Here is a 7,005-nt window from a genome sequence, read left to right on the forward strand (position 1 = left end):
GTCCCCATGCTCAGCCCAGAGCTGCTGTTCCCTCCGGGGAGGCTGCCCATTGCCGCTCAAATGAGAAAAGTGCTTGAGGAAGGCTTGCCTCGTCACCCCACACGGGACGGCCAGGAGACTTAGGGGGCTGACGCGGGAGTCGTGGGGGGTGACACAGAGAGAGTCAGAGGCAGAGACAGAGGCCCAAGATAAAGCCTTAGGTCTGGCCAGGATGCCAGTAGAGAAGCAGGAGGCTGGGGAAGGGATGGAGAAGGGGCATGGTCGCGGTGGGCTGCCCCGTCTGGGCCTCTTCTCTCCCCCCATTTGCACCTTCTCACCTTATCATTCTGGAGAAGGACACTCAATGCCCACAGGGAAGATTTTTGTTCCCAGGCTCAGGGACAGGCAGGAAAGGATGAGAAAACAGAAAGCGGAGGCTGGAAGGAAACTGGCCCAGGAAGGCCCCGTCCTGCACCTCCTGCAAACCCCTGGGGCATGATTTGGACCTGCCGCCTACCAACTGGGGCTGGGGAGGGCAAAGCCCAACTTGGGCCTGCGGCTCCTGGGCACGGGGGGATGGAGACGTGTTGTGTTTCCATCCCAGCAACTGCCTGCCCTCCCCAGTTGCTTCAGCAGGGCTGCGCTGGGCATTCCAAAACTCAGCTTGAACACATTTCTTTAGAAAGGCATACTGCTGCCAAGAGAAAAGAAGTCCCAGATACATCCCAGAGCCAGACTGAAATATACTAATTGGTTTGGTCACTTAATGGTTTGGTCAACGGCCCCTTCCAGGAACGTGGGTAATTGAGAATTAGGGAATAATCATGTCAAAACAGCGTTGGCAGCACAAATGCAGTAGGATGTATAATTGGACTGGTCCTAGAGTATAAAAGTGTCAAATCACTATGTTGTACACTTGAAACTGATATAATACGTATGTCAACTATACTTCAACCGAAAATTAAAAATTAAAAAAAAAGACTGGTCCTAGACCTAATTCTGCCACTTCCCAGCGGGCAGCTTGGGGCAAGGCATTTACACACAGCCCCTCTGAGCCTTTAGGGGTGAATACCTAGCTCCTTTATGAAATGGGGATAGTAAGCTCTACCTCCTGAGGCTGCCAAGTGCAGTCAGTGTGTTGTTACAGTCTTCTGCTCACTCCCTGGGATCTTCCCCTGGCCACTGGCAGCCCCCCTCCCCGATGCTTACCTCCTCCCTGCCAGCCACCAGGCCTCAGGAAGTATGCTCCACAGCCCCCCAATTCCCCAGCCAGGCCCTGACTCTGTTCCTAGTACAGAGCCTGCTGGTCTGGGGTGACCATGGGAGGTTGGTCCAGGAACTGCTACAGTGGCAGCAAGGACCCACCCATCATTTCATAGATCAGGAGCTGAGCCCAGACAGGGGAAGAGAGTCAGGATCCAGTTTTTGACTCCCAGTCCAGGCGAAGGCCAGCATTGTGTCATTGATCTTCCCTCCCCTGGTCCTGGGCTCAGAGGTTAATTCAAGCCAGTGAGAGAGGGAGGCCCCACTAGCCTGAAGGTCTGGGGAGGTGCAGGAACAGCTCAGACAGTTTAAGGAACCCCTCCTGGGGGAAGCCTGAGAAATGTCCAAGTTACTCATTGATGGCCCCATGTGGAAGGTGAAATGGGGGAGGGAGAGCCTCGTGGTGCCTGTCCCACGAGTCTGCTGTGTGACCTTGAGCGTGCTGCTGACCCTGTCGGCCCATGTGCTCTGCTCTACCCAGAGGGTACACGTGATCACCTTGACTTTGCCTTGCTGGTGTTGGCTCTAGCCCTCCTGGTTCCGTGATAAGAGGAGGGGCTGCTTGGCTCCAAACCAGGGGAAGGGCTGAAGCAGTAAGATGTCAGCCAGTCCATCCTGCCCTCCACTCCCTGGGGTGGGGGAAAATGCCGCTGACGACCAGCCCCTTGCCACCTCGATGTGAGGGACCCCAGGGTGGGCACTGACATGCTCACAGTCTTGCCTCAGGACATCCCCACTCTGAGAATTTTCTTCCGGGAGGGGCCAGGGAAGAGAAGTGCCCACAACCCAGGAAGAGTCAGAGGTACCCCTAGCCCCTCCCCGCCCCAAAAGGAGTCAGGGCACCCCTGGGAGCTTGGGCAGGCTGCAGACTACAGCTCACGCTGCCCAACAGGGATGGGATGCCTCAGACTGAGGGAGCCAGCAGAAGGCCCCCCTCTAACTGGTCACTCCCACAGTGACACCCCAGCTTGCTCAGGGCCCTGTGTTAAGGTTGGGGAGACTCAGAGGGAGCAGCAAGAAAGCCTGTCTTTGGGGAGATCCCAACCTAAGGCAGGACTCAGGCCCTGTTAGACTCAGATTGGGGCTGCACCCTGCGTGTGACCACACTCCTGGCCCGCTGGGGTGCTAGCCTTGCAGGGAGCACTTCCCCCGCCCCCTTGCTGGGTGTTTGCAGCTCCATCTGCCTAGAACCCCTCTCCTCCAGTTACTCGCACGCATGGTTCCCTCCTGTCATTCAGGTGGCAGCTCAAATGTCCCCTCCTCAGAGCAGCCTTCCCTGACCCACCTGGTGAAAGTAACCTCTCAACTCTGTTACTCTCCATCCCCACCCTGCTTTATGTCCTTCATTTCACTGACATCTATTCAAAGTGTGTAAGTCAATGGTTTTCGTATGTTTAGAGCTATGAACCCATCACTACAATCTGAGTCTAGGGCACTGCCCTCACCCAGAGAGAAACCCCGTACCCACTGGTGGTCACTCGCCATCCCTTCTCCATATGCTGGGAGCCCACTACTCTACTCTGTGATTTTCCCCTTCTGGACTTCCATAGAAATGGAGCCATATAGCATGAGGTCTTCTGCGGCTGGCTCCTTCCCCTTTGCATAATGTTTTCAAGGCCCCCCATGCTGTAGTGTACATAAGAACCTCACCGCTTTTTCTGGCTGAATACTATTGCACGGCATAGATGTACTACGTCTTGTTTGTCCATCTATCCATTGATGAACATCTGGTCGGCTTCCACTTTTTGGCTATTATGAATAATGCTGCTATAAACATTCTTGTACAAGGTTTTGTGTTGACATGTTTTCGGTTCTTTGAGGCATATACCTAGGAGTGGCTTTGCTGGGTCATATGGTAACTCCCAGGCTGAGGCGAGTTTTTTAAAGCAAGAATCCTGTCTGGGGCCAGACCCCCAGTAGGCTTTCAGCCCAGGTTTGCTGCACACAGAAACACAGACAAACTGCTTCAGGGAGAGGCAGAGTCTTTCTAGATGGGAGACCAACCAGGGCTCAGCTCAGAGGACGAAACTGGCTTTTGTATTGTGTTCCCGGTAATTCAGGGGGCCGGCATCTTGGGGAAGCAGGTTTGACAGCAGCCTGGGAAGCCTCACATGGAAGGAAGACTGGGTTGCATGCAATGGGCAGGAGAGAATCAGAGCCGGGTCTTGGGCAGGGCAGGACTTGCAGGAATGAGGAAAATTAGAGGTAGAGAAGAAGACAGTGAGTAGGGTAGAGGGGAAGAGCTCAAGCCTTCAATTAAGAGGGTGCATGCAGGGGAGAGGCCAAGGCGAGGCTGGGAGAAGGCTGAGGAAGGTCTGAAAGCCATTTATCTACCCCGATGTCCTTGAGATAAAGGGGTCTCCCAAACTGCCCAAGGTGGTTAGACAGGTCCCCAAGAAACTGGGGGGAAAAAACCACCTAACCTTTTATCTAAATACCCGTTTCTCTTTCCTATCTGGCAAAGCACATACCTATACACCCTGCCAACCAGGTGACTTTGTGTTCTTCTCTTCTCTGAATGGCTCCCTGCTCCTGATAAGCAAGATTTTTTTTTTTTAAAGATTTTTACTTATTTATTTGACACAGAGAGAGAGAGAGTACAAGCAGGGGGAGCGGCAGGGAGAGGGAAAGGGAGAAGCAGACTCCCCACTGAGCAAGGAGCCCGCTATGGGGCTCGATCCCAGGACCCTGGGATCATGACCTGAGCCGAAGGCAGATGTTTAGCTGATTGAGCCACTCAGGCACCCCAAGCAAGATATTTCTAAGGGAATCTTGGTCCAGATTCTTCTGACCCTAACTGCACTCATCTCCCTCTTGGCCTGCACATGGTGGCTTCCTTCAAGATCTCTGTCTGTGCTGGAAGCTAGGGGTGGGGGCTGGGGCTGGTAGGGGGTACTGATCCTACCCTGAGCAGAGAGCTCCTGCCCTGTTCTGTCCCACTCTAACATCCAAGGCTGTCCACACACAGACCCTTCAATGCATGTCCCTATGGAGGCGTCCAGAAACCCTCTTCAGCCCTGGTCCTCAGCCTGGGCCAAGCAGTAGGCAGGACATGATTTGGGCTGCCCATGCCTCTCCCTCGAGTCTGTCCACAGCAGCAGGCTCTTGACATTTGTTAAAGCAATGCCGCCCCCCGGCCCCCAAGTACCAGCCTGGTGCACTAGCACTAGTGGGTAATCACTTAAGCTGAAAAGTAGGTGGGGGTGGGGTGGGGGTATTAGCATTTGAACTTGTAGTGAGGCCCCAAGGAGTCAAGCTTTAGTGGCTGGTTTCGGGGCTACTGGGGGTTCTGTTTGTTTTGAGAAATGGAGCTGTCCGGTCCTAGCTGGGTTGTGACTCCTGTTGACACACAAGCCACCCCTGTTGACACATCCTCCAACCCCCCTGAAGTCCACCTTGCTCTTAGCCAAAGGAAAGGGTTCTTTCTGACATTTTGTTTTGAGGGCAGGAGGACTGAAGATCCGAATTTAAATGTGAACATGAACTGATAGGGCTTATGCCCTCCATCGCACCCTACCCCCACCCTCAGATCCCAGTAGGAAGTTCCAGAGGCCCTTGGTTTCCTTCCCAGAGTGTCAGCTCAGGAATCCGTAGCCCATATGCCTGTGCCTGGTAAGGACAGGGTGTAACTTGCACCCTACACAGTTCAAGCTGACTACTCATAAAGCAAGAGCCATTTCCCACGTATCTGGTTCTAGAGACAAATGCCTGGGTTCAAATCCTGACTTAATAGCTGTGTGGTGTGACCTGGGGCAAGTGTCTTAACCTCTCTGTGCCTCAGGTTCCTTATGCACAAAATAGAGATAAAATAGTACTAATCCATAGGGTTGCGGTGAAGACAAATGAGTCAATACAAGGGAAGTACTAAGAACAGTGCCTGGCATTGAGCAAGAGCTCAGTGAAGTTAGTTATTACTGTTACCAATACCATTTTTCTTTCCTGCGAGCCCGTTTCCTGCCCCACGACCCTTTCCACTGCCTGCTCAGAGCTCCTGGTTAGGTAAGGAGCTGTGAGGGAGGTGCAGAGCAAGTGAGGAAGACAGGGCCCAGTTGGGTGTGGATCTCTGTTGTTTTCACAAAACCTGGCACGCCAACCTGCCATTTAGAATTATCCTCAGCCCCCTTCCTGTTCTTTGCACTACACACGTTCCTAAAAAATTCCAGGTAAGGGAGCTTTTGTAAGTCAAAATGCTTTTTAAAAAGAAAGAAAGAAAACAGAAAAACACCCTGCTAGATTTCTAATTAAACCTCGAGGCAGAATCAGGAAGGATCTTGAGCTTTTTCTGAAGATTTTCTGAAACCCCCATGCATCCATCCTATATAAAACCCACAGAAAAACCAGTGTACACAAGACTTGCTTCTTAAGAGGAAGATTCTTCCATTTACAAGAGAATATGATAATGGGGCTAATCACTCCCTAATTGGTAATGTTTTGTCAGCCGGTTGGCTTAAAGTGGGGTCTATCTATATGACACCTGTGTTCTCTCCATCAGCTCCAGAAGCAAGGTGGATAGGAAAACCCACCCTCATGGATACGTGGAGGAGTGAGCCAAAGGGGGAGAGCAATTGGCCCAGAATGCACCCCCCCACACACACACACCCAGATGTTTCTCTGGGATAGCCTAACTATGGTTTTGTTCCCCAGCTGTCTGCTTGCTTGAGTCCATGCTGTCCAGAAAACCACCCAGCCAGGAGCTGGAGCTAGGGAAATCTCCAGCAGCCTCCAGCTTGCAAGTCATCTATCCCCTGCTTTGGGTCTGTTTTCCCAGCTGCACTAGGACAGCGAATCCTGCTGCCTTTCCAGAGGGCTCTGCGGGGGCGGCCCTGTCCAATTTAAGCCCAGAGATTGAGGCTCTGCAATGGTATACAAAGGGGCATCTCTGGGGCCATGGCAGGCAGAGGCCAGGAGTGGGAGAAGTGGAGAGGGCCCCTGGCACCAGAGATGGAGGGTCACCTTACCAAGGTGTGCATGAGACACCCCACGCCTCCCCCACACGGCCTAATGGTCAGGTCCTGAGTGTCTCAGAGGCAGAAGGGCTTGGCCTCCAGGAGCCAATGCAGGAACCCTGACTCTCTCTGAAGCAGGACCGCACAGGACCCAGCAGCCCCGTGGCCACCCGGGGAGGGGGCGGGGGAAGGAATAGCGTGTGTCAGCTGAACTGGAGCTGAGGGTCTGAGTGGAGCCCGCCCCAGGGCGCTCTGTCAAGCCGCAGCCAGCTCTGGCACCTAGCACGGCCCCTGAGGTGACACTCCCACTCTCCTTCTACCTCACTTCCAATTCCGTCCCCGGCAGCTGGGGCTACTGACCGACCTGGGGCCGCGGAGCAGGAGGGAGACTCTCCCCCCGCCGCCAACTCCATCACCCCTGGCCCCGGGGCGCGTGGGCGGGGCAGCGGGTGAGAGCCGGGTTTAGCCCCTCACCCGGGTGAGCGAAGGCAAATAAATAATCCCGAAGTCACCTTCAGTCTCTGGAGAGACTTTTCCGGGGAGAGCTGGGGTGGGGGAGGGAGGCAGCCCTTCAGACAAGGCGGGGCGCGGCTGGCGGCGCAGGGAGGGGTGGTCGCCGCCTGCCCGGAGGCTGGGGCGCCGGGCAGCCTCAGCCCCGCCGGGGCAGGGACGCGGCGGCGGGAAGGGGAGGGAAGGGAAGGAAGGGAAAAGAAGGGAAAGGAACGGAAGGGAAGGGAAGGGTCGGCGCGGCCGTGCCGAGGAGCGGCGGGGGTGGGGGCTGGGGGGCTGCGGGGCTCCGGGCGGGCCGGGCACTCAC

The 7,005-nt window shown here is 54.8% G+C and overlaps 1 protein-coding gene across 3 annotated transcripts in view; it reads right to left on the bottom strand.

Annotated features, from left to right (window-relative positions):
• MFSD4A (major facilitator superfamily domain containing 4A) overlaps window positions 1–7,005 on the bottom strand; it is a 29,483-nt gene that overhangs the window by 22,176 nt on the left and 302 nt on the right. The window lies entirely within an intron of this gene.

The sequence above is a fragment of the Zalophus californianus genome, chromosome 10 (genome assembly GCF_009762305.2).
Source record: "Zalophus californianus isolate mZalCal1 chromosome 10, mZalCal1.pri.v2, whole genome shotgun sequence".
Taxonomy (NCBI): domain Eukaryota; kingdom Metazoa; phylum Chordata; class Mammalia; order Carnivora; family Otariidae; genus Zalophus; species Zalophus californianus.